Source organism: Lonchura striata, chromosome 11 (genome assembly GCF_046129695.1).
Source record: "Lonchura striata isolate bLonStr1 chromosome 11, bLonStr1.mat, whole genome shotgun sequence".
NCBI lineage: Eukaryota > Metazoa > Chordata > Aves > Passeriformes > Estrildidae > Lonchura > Lonchura striata.
In genome coordinates, this window is record NC_134613.1 from 13,207,077 (window position 1) to 13,223,538 (window position 16,462).

The window sequence follows — 16,462 nt, forward strand, 5'->3', positions numbered from 1 at the left end:
TTTGAATTGATGAGCAGCCTCTTTGGCTGTTGCTTTGGCAGTTGTGCTGACAGCATCACTGTCCCCAGAGTCACCACCACAGGGGTGGCTGCCTGATAAACACAGGGAGTGTCTTCATGTTTCAGGTTCCTGAATAAAGCTCTTCCTCCTAAGGAAGGCCCTCTCTATCATACAGCATTTTTGATACATTTCCTCAGCTGCTCAAATGCCTCTAATATCAGAGAAAAAGAAATAATTAAAGACTAAAATTCAGCACAACAGATGCACAAATGAATGTTGGGATGAATATAGCATGGGCTCAGAAGTTAACTGTCATCACCCCCCATTGCATTTTGTCTGTTCCATGTGCTGTGCACCTGTGGCTTGCAGACAATGGCTTTGATTGCACTATGGAAAACTGGCAGTCAAGTTAAAGCTGCTGCTGCCTGTTGCTGTGTCTTTGTTCTCTCCTGTGAGCTCCTTGTAAGTTTCTCTCCTGGTTTTTTTATTAATATTATTTTTATATTACCTCTGTGTGGTCTTTTAATTATTATATTCATGCCCTCTCCTGCCTCTTTTGAGATACTCTAAATGTAGTGAAGAGGAAAACCAAAATTAAGTGAAGGCAATGTGGATTTCAGACCAAAGAAAACATATATTCAGCAGTTTGTGAAGTACACAAACATAGGGCCAGTGTTGTACTGACTTGAGTCCACCAGGCAGCAGAAATAAATTAACAGCAGACTATCTCCTCCTCCACATTCTATCATCAAAATTAAGTGAACACCTGCACTAAATAAAATTGGGTTGAACTAGTGTGAATATCCAATTCTGGGCTTGATTTACTGTTCCAATACTCCAGTTTTATGTTGGCATAAATTCCCTTTAATAGAGTTACATGGTTATGAATTGGGAGTAATGTGGTTGTGAATTAAGTAGTTCGGGCTCTTTCCTCTGATGTCAGGTCTTGTTTGCTTTGGAGTATCAATACAGATGCCATTTTATGTCCTTTCTGATAGAACATAGAGTTGGAGAAGAACAGTGGCAGACTACATAATTTATGAGAAAAGTTTTTTGTGACATTTTCCATTGCTTTGTTTCTGTAGATTCTCACACCCATAGAAGGTTTGGGTTAGAAGGGGCTTTAAAGATCCTCTCATTCCACCCCCCCTGCTGTGGACAGGGACACAATGCTTTGTTTCACGAGATTTGTCAGCTGTGCAGTGGGGTTTTAGGTCAGTGGGAAGCTCAGTTTCTCTAACAGCTCCTCAGCAGTGGGCTCAGTGGATGCCCTGCAGCAGGGAACACCCAGAGGTGATGGCTCCTGTGGAGGGGCTGCTGGGGCCTGTGGGCACTGTGTCCTCATGCAGCCATTTGTACACGGTTCTTTCATGGACCATGATCCAAGATTACACAGGAACTGCACAGAATTCAGTACAACACTAAAGGCATAGAGCTTTATCTGCAGCACTGCACCCATGATCTTCCTCAGCTTGCCTGGGTTTGGTGTGCTGGAGATCCCAGGATACCCCGTGGGAGAGGAAAGCCCAGCCAAGCATGGAGATGTTAAAAGAACTTGGACTAATTATTTTATAAGAGTTCTTCTGTTCATCCTGATGATGAATTGTGTAATTTCCCATGTTGTCATATCCAGCCTAGCCTCTTGATCTATAGTACTCATCCTATTTTCCTTTATTTGCTCCCCTTTGATAAAGCTAAGTATTTTTTAAGGAGACAAGTTTTAAAAATAGGGCAGTGGGAAAGATGCAAGAAGATATAGAAAGAGGCATGCAGCTGCAAGTAAAAATGCTACCAGATAAATCAGCTGAGACCCTCCCCCTAGTCCCTTGTCTCCTAGGGCTTAGTCTCAGGCCTTTTGAGGACTTCCATGGACTTCAGCAGGCATTGGGTTAAGCCCTTAATCCTTTATTTTAAACTTGGATTGACCCAGAGGGTTATTTGGTTTTTTTAGGAAATGTGTGGTTTTTTATTTTCCTTTTTCCTTCCAGGTGCTTGGTAAATAATTTCTTCTTTTCTGGATTATCAAGACTACTTTATCCTTTCATTGAGTGACATGTTTATTGGTGATTTCTGTATTTATTATAAGTTGCACACGATCCTGGGTAATTTGTAGAAAGATAATACTTAGTTCTCAAAAAAACCAACCAAACCTCATTTCATTCTGTAGTTCACTTTTCTGTTATGGTTTGCATTTCAATTTTTTTTAGCTATCTGCTCTATTATTAATTTTAAAATTCTCCAGCAAGTTCTTGCTGTACTAGACTAAGGAAAATTTTACTAAACTATCCTGTCAGTAGTATTGACCTTTCATTGATATTTCAGATGCTGGTAGACAGGATGCTGCAATAATCAGTCTGCCATGTCTCAGTAATCTTCTATTCAGAATTCCTCTTTTTCACAAATACTACTGACTATGTGCAGTTTTCTGTCAGTGCCTGTTGAATCAGACACAAAGAATTTGTAGGGTGAAAGATGCTTTTCCTACAGATGTTATCATTGTCCCTGCATACCCAAATCTGTGTCCCATATTTGAAAGGTCTTGGAGTTCTTCCTTTGAAAACAGTTTCTTGGTAAACATAAAAATATATGAAAACAAAGAGTTACTTTCATTACTTTCATATTTTTTTTACTTTATTGTGTCAACAGAGAAATTTAAAGTATTTCAAAACTTTTAACAATTATTTAGACTTGATTTTGAGCTTTTCAAACAGATTCTCTAAAAATAGTAGATCACCCTTAGCTATTCCTGCTATTGATTATGCTGGTATTAAAGGAATAAGGAGTACAAGAATTGCAGCCAGATTTGTGCAAAGTAGTGATCATAAGTGTGGCAGTCATTGACCATGGTGTTAAGTCAGAAGATTATCTAAATACCAACATGGTACCAAAGTGATAAATGTGAGCAGCAAATGATATGAAGGCAATCTGACCTCTAATGAATGAGTTTAGTGGGGTAAATAAATAACTGCACAAGGTTTTGTTAGTCAGCAAGAGATGCTGGGAGCTGTAGAGACTGCACACTTTCAAAGACAACTTTCATTTGTTCTGGGGGTCCACCATTTGTTCATTCCAGTTGCTGTGTGTATTTTTTCTTTATTTGAAGTGGACTCTTCCATTTATTTCTGCATTTGCTTTGCATCCTCCAGCTGTTTCAGTCCTTGCTTTAGTCCTCTTTAACGAGTCTTAAGTTAGGCAGTGGCAGCTGCTCAGTCTTCATTGGGGTTGTTTTGGGATTAGGGAGAGGTTCCTTATGCTGTCTATACAGCTCTGGCTTTCCTGGCAGGCACTTTGGCCTCTGTCTTTCAGCCCCTTTGACCCTTATGGCTGTTCTAGGGAGGAGCAAAGGGAAAATTATTTCCAGAACCAAGCTGGGCTCTGTAGCAGGAAATGTGTGCCTGTGTGCCCAGACATGCCAAGATAAGATGGTTCTGACTTTGTGTCCAGACAATTTTTTTGTCTGTGAGACTGAGTTTTAAAAGAAATATTGGGCTGTGTTGTCTTTATGATTTTAATAGCCAAGCAAAGCATACAGACTATAAAGCTCATAATCAAACTTCTGTTCTTGCCAACATAGTGTTTGTCTGAGTGCAGAATGGTAGGAAGTAGTTATGGAGTTCCTTTATTCATTAACAGAAATAATGGGGGTCATCCTTGTATCAGCAGTATCCTTTCATCTAGTGAATGATTCTGTACAAGTGAATTTGAAATGACCTCATTCTTTAAAACACACTTCTCACATGGTTATGTGTGCTGGCTCTGGGACTCAGGTAGCTGATGATGGGAACTGCAGCAATCTGCAATAGAGATGGGCATTTGGGCTTGAAATGTTACCCAAAATCGAGGTGTGATCCGTGAGCAGCAGGTGAAAGCTGGAATGGTGTCCCATGTGGGATTGTAGTTGAGAAGTTGTAATGGAACAGCTTTTGTTGCTACTTTTCATATGCTTTTTCCTGTCCATAACTACGGGACCTTACTGCTGGGAGCTGTCAGTCCTGAACACTTACTTACAGATAGACATTTTTTTTCTCCTAAAGAAAGAATAGTGAATGTAATGGAAATTCCATCGTTGTATAGCAAGTATTTAGAGATTTAATTTCAACAATGCTGATTTAATGAAAATTGGCTCCTGCTGCTGGGAACATTTTAAGATGCCCTCCTTCTTTACTGCAGGTGGGTTTTAACTTGCTGGTTTCAAAGCAGGCACTAATACAGACTGTCAATTTCTACTTAAAAGAAGATTGTTATCGGTCCCCTTGATACTTTCTGCCTGACAGCTAAACTTCTTCCTCAAAGAGGTTAGATATACATAACTAAGAAGTAAATACCCCAATGACACATCACAGTGTTTTACAAAAAATGGCAAAGAGAAAGAAAGGCTTAATCTACAATACACTGAAAATTATTTCCTTGAGCTGCATATTTTTGTTCCAGACAGAATGTCCAGGGAAGTGAACCAAGGAAATGTCACATAAGTGGCAATCTGCAGAAGATGATGCCTTGGTTTGACATAGCTGAAAAAAATACAGCTGTTAGTCTTGAAAATGTTGCTTTTGCCTGACACATCAGCAAAGTTGGGAGATGGGCTCCTGTTATGATTTAACCTTAACTAAGCACTCCTTTCCTCCCTACCATGGGATGGGGTAGAGAATTGGAAGAATGAAAAACCTTGTGGGTTGAGATAAAATCAGTTTTAATAGGTTTTTAATAGTCTCTCCCCGATGCAAAGGAAAACAAGAAATTCACTCATCACTTCCCATGGGCAGTCAAGTGTTCAGCCATGCCCAGGAGAGCAGGGCCCCACACACCTCCTGGTGACACAGGAAGACAAACACCATCCCTCTGAGCATCCACCCTTCCTCCTCCTTCCCCGGCTTTCCCCACCGAGCCTGGCACCACCGGTCTGGGCCATCCCTGGGGCAGCTGGGATCAGCTCTCCTGCCTGGGTCCCCTCCCAGCTCCTTGTGCACCCCCAGCCTCCTCAGGGCTGGGGGGACGGAAAGGCCTTGGCTCTGTGCAAGCTCTGCTCAGCAGGAGCTAAAACATCCCTGTGTCCTCAGCACTGTTCCCAGCACAGATGCAGAGCACAGCCCTTTATTGGCTACAGGGGAGAAAAAACCTATCAGCCAAAACCAGCACAGCCTCCATTAACAAAGCTGTTTTCTATATTCTTGTTAAAAAAATATAAATAGTTTATGTGAAAAGTGAAGGACTGTTAGATGGTAAATTAAACAGGAAAAAATAGATTTATTTATAGGGAACTCCACCTTAATTTTCCAGCACTTTGAAAATGTAGGTGGATGACTTGGGGCAGAGTGCTAATCCAGTCAGTGCAGGTGGGAAATACCCTGTGCTGCTTTAGACCTTGAAGTTATCTGATTCAGATTCCCTCTGTTGTCAGTGGAAAGACATAGGCTTCTGACATAATTCTTCTCTTCTAGTAGTAGGATAATATTGGTAGGAATTTTTCACCCATTCTTTGCTAATTATAATGATAAACTTTGTATTAAATGTTGCTTCCTTGCCCTATGGAACATTAATATTTGCTATTATTTTTAGATGATACCATAATACCAGAAATGAAAATGGTCTTTGGCTGGTAGAGTTTTTACAATATTTTAATAGTTCTGTAGTGTCGGTGATATCAGACCAGGGATGTCTCCCAAGGTTCACTTGTTGGCACATTTTCAGCTGGGGATGTTGGTCATGCCCAGTTCTGTACTTACCTGTGCTGTACATGCCATGATCTGCAGAGGCACAGCAAGAACATGAGCTGGATACTAACATGAGCTAAATCTTGCTGTTCACATGATAAGCCTTCTGCCCTCCTCCCCCCTCAGTTTCAATTTATAGTAAATTCATGTAATGTAAGACCATATAGAGCCTTTGAAGAATGACTTTTAACCTGCCTATTAAGTTAGAACCTAATTTTGTCTAAAATGGCATTTCACAATCTCATGGTATTCCTGAGAGACTCACATCTCAGTCTAATGTTTTACATTAATATCAATGTTTTTCATAATTTTAGAACACCATTCTGTGCACTTCTGTCAAAAGATCATAATTATATGGACATCCTTGATGAACACAATTTTTTTCAAAGCCCTGTGAGCTATCCTCATTGTCATCTACATGGGATGGTTCTCTGTGAGGTGCACATGCTCCCTTCACTTTCCAGTTTTGAAACCATACAGCAAAGATTCATTTGTTGCTCACACACTGTCTAATCCTTTCCAAACTGGCAGGAAAAAGAATTATTCTTTATTCCTTTTGAACCTTTTCTAATTCCACAAGCTTTAACTTAATTTTGAAATGTGTAGATGGCTTTAAAATATTGCAAACTCATGTTCATCTAATCCCAGAACAAACATTTTTAAAAATTCATCTGCCTGCACTAATAGAATATAATCCCTAGAATATAAGTGTTGCTCTGCTTAGAAAATAGAGTGGGCATGTAACATCTCTAAGTTAGCTATTCAATAAAAAGCAACCTTTGCAATCTTGTAAGCTGTATGAAAATGAGAAATGCTGAACCAAGAGGCAATCTATGTTCACACATCATGTTCTTAATCACATTTTTCTCAAATATGCATTGATGGCTTTTGTATTTAAAGCTGCTACTGTTGTTTATTTTTCAATTTCTTCATTAATTCCAGATTCATATGACATTAGGCAATAATTTGCTGAAGTACTGGCATATATTTTATTGCAAAATTACAATCATGCAATCATTCTTGTCAATTATAAAACTGATTGCATTATATGTCCAAGTTACTTTTGCTTCATATAATTTGAAAGAAAAAGAGGGTCCCTAAATTTCCTTGCAGTAGAATAGCTGAAAAAATATTTCAATTATTCATTAGTCACACTAAGATTAATAGCACCCAATCATTGACAAAACTCTGTCCTGTAACAACATGCAATTGTTCATTACTGAAAAGGATGTAATTCTGAGAAACCCATCATTTGATTAATAAAGCTTTATTTGTGTGTCTTGAATCCAAGTTAGCAAGTTTCTGCTCTGCTCCTTAAAACCCTCCCAATGTGGTAAAAATATTTTACTGTGTATTCTGGAAATGATGCAATCACTCCAAAGAGAGGATCATTGTCCAGGTCATTCCAAGTGACTGATGTGTATGGTACATCACTGTGAATTGTGCTGTGTTAGACAGAAAATCCAGTTTATAAAATGTTTTAGGATATTTTCAATTAATCTATTTGAGAAGATTTACCTGTTGTTCTTATTCTTTCAGTCTTACTGTACAGGGCTCACAGCAGTGAACACTGAAACTTTCAGTTTTGTAATGTGAATTCTCCAGAGCAGCATGAAAATTCCCAGCAATAAAAAACTGGGAGTCTTTACTCTGTGAGACAGAATTCCCCAGAAGGCACTGTCAAGGTTGGCTACCAGGCATCAGAATGCTGGGCTCGGGTTTGAGTGTTGTGTCAGGTCTCAGGCTATGGTTTTTGGTAGCTGGTGAATGGAATGGGGCAGACTCTGCTAATGGAGGCATCCCATGGGAAGGGGAGAAGAAAATGCTCCTGGGGGAAGCCAGCAGCAAAAATAGTCCCTATTTAAATGTGCTGTACTTGTGCAGTAGATTAGTGGGCAAAGTTCAGAGCACAACACAAAGGAAAGGTTTGCAATGCAGAGCACCCAGGTAACATATGTCACAAGTGTCCCTAAAGTTGTACGGGTCTAGAATAGTCCTGTGAAAAACTGAAGCTCCAGTTACAAGGCAAACCCTTTGTTGTGAGAGGATTTGTTCCATTCTGATATGTACCAGACCTAGAAAAGCAGCTGGAAGTGAATCAGGTGTCACCTTTCCTGGGCTCACCTATAGGTAACTTAGAATTTACAGTGTGTTTTAAATTGCAGTTCTGTCTCTCAGAGAAGAGGTAGAAGATAATGGGAAGGATGACTCAAACTTTCTTAAAGACTTACTGAGGAAATATTTGAAGAGATGGATGTTAATATGTTGAACTCAAAACCTGTGTCATTAATTCCTCTGTAGTGTTTAACATTACCCAATGTAGAAAGGGAAAACAGGCATTCTGGTAGGGATTTTGAACTAGAACTGGGATAGATCCTACTGGTTTGAGAAAGTATAATTGTTTATGGCTGTGGTTTCTGTCTTGTAACTAGATGCTCCTTCCCAGCCTCACCTGGGGTTTTTTAGAAATGATGGGTTTTGTTTTTACCATCAGGAGAGCACCTGAGATGGGCTTATACTGAACGTGTTCCTTTTCTCAAGAGATTGATCCACAAGATAAAGAATAAAAAGAGAAACAAAAAACTTGCAGCTGTACATTTTTTGATGTGAAAGTTTTACAGAGAAACACATGAGAGGACTTTTGCTCTGTGTCTTGGGTCAGCTGCAGACGAGTATTTGGCTATGTCTTCCTAAAGACTGAAAAAGGAAGAGCCAGTTCTGAGTGAGTGGTTATTATACACATGTTTACACAAAGTGTGGAAATTATCCTTGCAGTCTCCTTTTTCCTACTGCTAACTTGCTGGTGGCAAAGCAGATGTTTCTCACAGGGAATTGCTTGGCTGTTTGCAAACAGCTTCTCCCAGAGACATTCCCAAGAGCATGTAGGTTGCTTGTACACCTGTGTCTTTCTCCAGAAGTCCTTGGCCCCTTTTTTAACCCCAGCTCTTGCACACTCCAAAAGTTTCATTTCTCCTGAGCTCCTTTCTGGTTTAATTATGATAATTAGCTCTACAACACGAGTTTCTCTATTTAATACTATTTAAAAGTATTTCTTGAGTTATCTATAGCAGTAATGTCTAGTAGCTCACAACATGAGTTTCACTACAACACCAACACAAAAAATATTCACTGTATATTAGGAGGAAGCTACTTTTGTAGACCTAAAGTGATAGAAAACTGAGGGCATGTCATATCATTATACCAAGATAGTACTATTAAAAGAGGGAAGTTAAAGTTTAAATACAATTTCATGAAATATATTAAAAGTCTTAGGCTTTTGGGAAGTATAGTAGGAAAAGATTTATCATTATTATCTAAATGAATAAAAATTTGAAGTTTCTCTGTGTACTGGGAATTGAAGATTTTAGCTAGCCTTTTAACAGGAGATCTGGATTCTTTTCAAGTTTCATTACTTTTACAGCATTCTGTTTAATGTTCTGCTTTCCCTCTGTCCAAGATCAGGACAATATCTCACTGTCTTGCTGGCACAGTGAGACATTTACTAGGATGGTGAGATATTTTACTAGAATAGTGAGCAATTAGGTGTAACAAATTAAGCTCTGCAAGTAATTTGAACTTCTCATGTGAAAGCTCCTATTGAAATATGAGCATTGTTTTTTTCTGAACAGGTGGGATAGAATACTGCTTGAATTTTGAAGCTCTTTAGCAAGGAAAACCAGTTCTTAACAGCACCTTTTCTATCAGCTACTTGTTAGAAAGCCTGGAACAATAGCCATATTATGGATTTTCTGTAGGACCCCTGATTTTAAGGGTGTATCCTGCGATTTCAGCCTTCTGTTCTTGCTGTGTTCAGTCTCAGAAATAATGGCTTCTGTACTGTTTCCCTAAAGTCTGTATTAGAGCAAAGTGTAATAACATCAGTGCTCAATTCAGAAGGTGGTAAGGCATCAGTGCCTGCAGCATTATTCACAGTATGAGCACTATATCTGGTGCTGACTGGCTCCTACTATATCACAAAGTGACAGCAAACTTGCTCAACTATGGTTGATCTAAAAAAGCTCTCTTGAGCAGAGTCCTACAGGAAAGCACAGAAAATTGTGGTTTGTGATTTATATTCACCCAGTTTGATGATCTATGTAACTAAATGCTGCATCAGTTACTTTCAGGAGACAAAATGTTAAAATTATCTCACCTATTTTGAAGAAGTAGCAGGAAATGTGGTTACAGAATATTTTCAAGATGCTTTAGCTCCTCACTTACCAACTGCTCTTTTTGCAAATATACAGGCATAATGCAGAGGCAGACATGAAATCAAGGCTGCACTGAGATCCTTAGCCAGATACAAAGATAAGCTCTACTGCAGTTGACATAAATACATATTATGACAAGCCCATTCTTGATCTTTCACAGTTTGTCCTTTTAAAGTATCACAAGGCTTCTCCCATGAAATCAGTATAGTCTGACATTGATTTTCATGGGATCAGAGCAGGCACATATTATAAAGACTGTTTCATTCTGGTCGTGAAAGGAGCTGCTCTAAAGCAAAGAGTACATTTGTCTTCCCCTGTGTGTATGTCCCTGCAGCCCCAAAGCCTCTCCATTTTTTAGACTTGTGTGGAAGAGGAATTAGAGAGTGGGTTTAGCAGACCCCAGGAAAGTTGCTAGCGATTACTGTAAATTTTTGGCTTTTTTCAGGATGATACATTCTCACTATTACTGTGAGAACTGTCTCTGTCCTTTAGAGCAATGCAGTCTGCTTAAAATTGCCTGGTTCCTTGACATTGTTCCAGCATCCATCAAAACTTTTTTTGATTCTATATATTTACACTGGGTTTGGTTCATGAACAGGTCTACTATTTTCTAAAACGTACTTAAGCGTTTATGTTCCAAGGTGGCAAGGAGATAAGCCCTGATTCCTGATCTAGCTCCTTAGCTGAACAGTGTCTTCAGCTAAACTGATGAACAAATGCAGACAATGTAGAGCCCAATCCCTTTCTGCCTTGTTTGTTTGTTGGGACTGTGGTAGAATTAAATCTGGATGATCCAGGGCAAACCAATTCATGACTGAAGGTTTGAATTTTGAAGCTTTCAAAATTACTTGAAACCTTGGACCCACAGTCCAAGACTTGGGATGCAGTTTGGCATGGCTGAGGAGAGGAAGCTGTTAAGGAGAACTACAAGAAGCAGCCGGAGGAGCTATAGGAATGTTTTCTCTCTTACACAGTTAATTGAACAAGTTTATAGAAACCTTTTTCTTCTGCAGGAAAAAAAATCCTCAAATACTCTAAAAAAATGACATTTCTAATTTTCTTCAGTAAGAAACAATTGGTTCTGTGTGTGTTCATGTCCCAGTAGTCCCGAAGTCTCTATAGACAGCCAGAAGATTTATATGTGAGTGAAAGCCAGTGCATCACACACAGGAGCTTGCAAAAGTACAGTAAACATCCTTCAAACAAATTCTCATGTGCCCTGACTACAAAGTAAATGAAAAGCAATACACAGGGTTGGAAAGAAACCACATTTCTAGGTTGGTTTCAATAGACTCTTAGTTTTCCCAGTGTATTAGTACTCACTCCGAGTCTGCTGCATCCTGCTTTCTCCCCCACAACACAGCTCAGCTGCACTTTGTCTACCACTGTGACATTTTATGGAAAACCAGCATATCAAGGTTTATATTTAAAACAGTAAAAATAATAACTGTTGTTACTCGTGTGGGGTCTGGTTTTTTTAATATCTTAAAATGTAGTCAATAGAGACATAAAAATAACAGTTTTCTAGCCATGCTGAAGAAGCAGGAAAGAAAGTAGACTAAAGCAGAGTCCAGGGTGAGTTTAAATATGCTAAGCTATATCATAGCATTGATTTTTGAACAGAAATCCCCACTGAGTTCAGTGGGGATTTCTGCTTAAAAATCAATGGTGCAGAACAACACCCTCAGATTAAGATAAAAAGATGGAGGATACTTAATTGGTGCCTCCTTGTTGGGATGGGTTTCCCCTATAGATGGAGTTGCTGCTCTTTTCATTAAACAATAGTAAAATCTGAAGGAACTTTTGTGCAAGATGATTGTTATTCTATGCTGTTCTTACTGCAAATCTTAATGTATATTAGATTTCATTAGTTTAATTAAAATGCACATAGACACATATTAAAGTTTTTTTTTTTAAGATTTGAGGTGAAGTCATTAATCTCTTTTTGGGAGCTAGAGTGTCCTGCCTGGGAGGAGAAGGGGCATAAGAGCATAGCCCATGCACTCTTAACACCTGATTGACTGAGGAAAAGGCTCAGACTTTTTCTGTGGTGTTTTGTGCGATTGGAGCCACTTCATACCCTTTAGTGAATATATATTGGGATGCTGGAAGGCAGCACAGATGGGGAAATGAAGCACAGCATCGCTGCCTGACTTGCTGTGTCCTTTCAGGGAAGGGGTGGCAGTGGTGGTGGCTAAAAACTCTGTCCCCTTCTCCTGAGACAAGCTCTGCTGCCTGCTCCTTGGAGGGATGCAGGGCTGCTTCTTAAGAGGGCACATTTCATGCAGAGAAGAAAGATAGCCTCAGCGTTCATTTTAAGAAAGCCAATTGCAATTATTTTTGTTAAAAAGTGGATTAGCTGATGAAAGGTCTTTCTAAAAATTCTACAATCATAAAGGGAAAAATAGGTCGTGTTTGAAGAAAAAAGTTCCTGTAAATGACTGACAAGAAATGAGATAAAAGACAACGGTAGAGTTTCAGACAGAATTCTTATTACTTTTTGCCTATTCTTACCTGCTTGTGATTAAGGAAGCAATGGTGTTTTGAATTAGAGCTGCAATTCATCTTATTGGTCAACAGGCCAAACAAAAAGTTTGGTGACTCATTGCCATTACAAGAACCAGTTCTGGGCATTGCTCAGAAACAAATATCTTGTGGTAATGTAAATAAAAGAGAACTTAGAGATTCTGAGAAAAATTTTGACTGGAGGCTGGTCCTGCTGAAACAGATTGTGTAATCTAAGTACTCTTGAGAAAAACCAACAAATTACTGTTTTCCTGAAAAGAAATTACAATAAATCTGATGGGAGTCATGCAGTTCTTATAATCCAGTGATGGACACTTTGAGACAAATTCACTGATTCTTGCATAGCCTAGTCAGATCTACTCAAGGTTTATTTCCTTAAGTAATATATTTTTTTTTTTTCCTTAAAAGAAAACATCTCACATAAAAAGATGCCTTTCTGTCTCTGGTTTCTGCTACTTTAATGTAAAAACTCTAAATTTTTGTTTCCTGAAAAGACTAGGGGAAAGAAGCCAGTGTTTATGTAAAACTTAACAAGAAATTAAAACTAAAGATTTTTTATTTTCTCTTTCAGTCTTACCCATGTTCTCATGCTTGAAAGCTCTTGTAGGGTGAGTATATCATTTAATTTATTAATAACAAGGAATGCATGTGTAAGGTACTTTTTTGCTGAGGGCATCTTGTCGTTCCTGTGAACAGCTTTGCCTGAGGTGTCACTGTACTACGGGGAGAAGTTGTCCTAGTCTCTGCTGTGTGGTTTCGTTTCCATCATGTGCCATGTTTTGTATGATTTGTTTCTAACTGGTAATTGAAAAGGAGCTCATTCCATGGGAGAAAAATGACTTTTTAACTATGCTTTTGACATTGGCTCAGATGCATCCCAGTTCAGCCTAAGTGAGGTGACTAATATTTGGCAGGTCTGCATATAGCTCAGCAGTGGCTGATGCAGCTGTCCCATTTGGCACACAGGTTTTTAATTTTGTAATTGGTAGCTGGCCAATAACCACCCATTCTGTACATTTTTCTTGCAAATTGGTGGGGAAGGAGTGACCCTCAGTTTCTGCATGTGCAAAGAAAATGCGAGGATACTGGGGCTGTGTTCATCCTGCTGATGGCCTTCAGGATTACAGTGGGGGGGCAGATATGCACTCAGGGAATAGGCAGGTGTAAGCATTGAATACTAGCCTGGGTTCTCTATTTCCTCCTGTAAGGGGTTGCAGTGTTTGGTTTTTAGCAGCTGACTTCCAGTTGAAGAAACTGTATGATATGATGGCACATATGTGGCGTTTTAGTTATTTTCAAGGTCCTTTGACAAACCAGATGTTTTCCAGATAGTTTCCTTATGAAATTGTACAAAATGTCAAGAACAGAGGCTTTGTGTACTTTAGGAAGTATAGTAAAAGAAACTGAAGAGTGCCAAGGCTATATTATAGCCTATATAATATTATCCAAAGAATGTGTTCTAGATCTGGAGTTTAGGACTTTGTCAGTCAGTGCTGGAGGTCATTTCTGTCCAGAACAGGTCCCTAGAATGTGGTATAGACATTACAGAGTTTTTTCTGTGCTTCTGTAGATAAAGAAATTCTCGCATCCTCATAGACACATCTTTTCATCTTGCTGAATACCTCAGCGGGGCATCATTACTCACAGGAGCATGTACTGGAAATTTGGAAGCATTTTTTCTTGGAAAGGGTTGTTAAACATGGAATGCGGTGGAGTCACAGTCTCTGGAGGTGTTCAGGAAGAGACTGGATGAGGCACTCAGTGCTCTGGTCCAGTTGACAAAGTGGTGGTGATCAGTCAGTCAGAGGTTGGACTTGATGACCTAAATGATTCTGTGAGCATGAAAAAGAGAAAAAGGTTACTTAGGCAAGGCAGTTTGTTCCTCTCAGAGGAGATGTGATGACTTGAAGTGTATCTGAGACTGCGTCACTCCAAGAGTGAGCATAAGCAATCCCTGTGTGCCAGGGGAAGGGGCACAACTGTGTTGTGACACAAAATAGTCATCAAAAGATTTGATGAGTTGTCAGTAAGAGGCAAAGAGTCAAAATCTAGAGATCTGGATACTCCATCTGTCTGCTGCAGTTTGTGTGCTTGAGAAAGATGTATATGTTTATGCTTCTAAGGTTGAGCACTGATTATCTTGTGATTGTTATTTATTGCTATTGTCAGGTTGGATTAATGTCTGGGGGTGCAGAATCTTTCCTAAACCTTTGTTTTATTGGAAAGAAAAATTCCTCTAGTGACTTTGCTCTGTTCATTTTCTTTTCTTAGATTGCTGGTGCTCATAAAAAGACCTGAAGCTGTGAAAATGCTCTTTTAAAAGTTAATTCCATTCTGAGCCATCATGTCTTTTCAAGGCTCCTCAGCACTTAAGCCCCAGGTCACAGTGCAGTGATAAAAAATATGTATGTTCATAATTAGCTTATAAATAATGCAGTTTTCTCATTCAGACTTCATCCTTTCAACATGCCCATGGATTATTGTTCTCTCTGCGGTTTAAATTTCTGAGCACGCTGTGGCCCAATTTTTCTGCCATTTGGTGGGTTAATTCTCTGTTACAACATGCCCAAAGCAGTCGTGGGGAGTCTGGGCAGGCATTGTGTCTGGTCTTCATTTGTTTTTGTGTCATGAATGTAACAGATAAATGATATGGTTCTTGTCTTCAGGTATGAGTTTGTGTAGCTGAGGTCTGAGCTGCTGATGCAGTTAGTCATACTTCACTTCTCTATCTCAAAGGTTTTATATTATAGATAGAACTAGATTGAGCTTGTTTGAGGCCGAGATGCTCTAATAGGTAGTTTAATAGAATAAAGAGTGTGAAAGGAGTCCAGAGTTCACATGAAATATTTGGACATAAAAATGAAAGCACCCTTCAGTTTCTTGGTAAACAACCTTCAGTGCCTCTTAAAAACCTTGAAAGGTTAACTCATTTGAGAGGAAAATAAAAAAAACCAACCCAAATTTGACAATATTTATTAAAGAGATACCTTTCCTTTGACACAAGTTTTCTGGCCAGCTTTAACAAACTGGAATTCTCAATGGCTGCCAGTAACTTGCACAGAGAAAGAGAGAATACTTGGCAAAATTCACCCTAATTAACACTCTGCATATATCTTTTGTTGAATGGGTGCTGTTGCTCACTGAACATGAACCACACTGTCATTTTCAATGGAGATTTCTGTGGCAAAAGGGCAGGGGACAGAAAAAAAATCCTTGATGAAATGCCTCCAGTTTTTTTATTATGCATCCTTCCAAGGGCAAGGCAATCAGAAGGAAGGACAAAAAAGGAAGAAATTTCTCTCAAAAGCAACTACTTGTAGTGTCTTTCTGCTTCCACTCCTCAATACCTCCCACATAATCCACTTCCCCCTGGAAATCAGTAACATGGGGATCCACAAACCACTCTATAAATACAGGAGCCCTCCTCATGCTCTGGTGTGTTTACAGAACTGGTGGATATCATTGCTAGTTTTCAGTCTCCTTTCAAAGCTTAAATGCCTTTCTTTTCCTTTTGTTGAGCTAGAAAGGTGTGAGATCTAGGCTAGAGCAGGAATGCTACTGCAGACTCAGGCCATTACTTGACTTTGAAGGGTTACAGAGCATGAGTTTGGAATCAGAAGACTAGAAAAGATGAAATGTAAAACCTCTCATGAAAATAAAAGGGGCAGACATGGAAAGGAGCCCATAAAAAGTGTCCTATTTCTGTTATATAAGTATCTGAAGTAGAAAAACTGTTGAAAAACTGTTTGGATAGGATAACCACAGCATAGTTAACAAAGAAAAATTTCTGGTCAAAACTAAGGGGGTATTGGTCAAAATCCCATCTCATGCTGCCTTGATTTGGTTTTATGCAGTAAACATAATGAATAATGATGTAATGGAAGACCCAAGTGATGGAGCAAGAACTAAGGTTGAGATTTTCTGGAAAGAATCATCAGAGTGGGAAGAATAGCCAACACTTTGCAGGACAAAGTTAAAAGTCAAATTTGTCTTTGTTGAATGAAGGCTGGTCTG

At 39.1% G+C, this 16,462-nt stretch overlaps 1 long non-coding RNA gene across 1 annotated transcript in view; it reads left to right on the forward strand.

The window, feature by feature from the left end:
- LOC110474174 (uncharacterized) overlaps positions 1–14,805 on the forward strand; it is a 38,329-nt gene extending 23,524 nt beyond the window's left edge. Inside the window, exons 2-3 of the long non-coding RNA XR_002466030.3 lie at positions 13,020–13,056; positions 14,720–14,805. This is a non-coding gene — a long non-coding RNA (uncharacterized LOC110474174). The remainder of the gene's footprint in view (positions 1–13,019; positions 13,057–14,719) is intronic.
- The last annotated feature ends 1,657 nt before the right edge of the window (positions 14,806–16,462 follow it).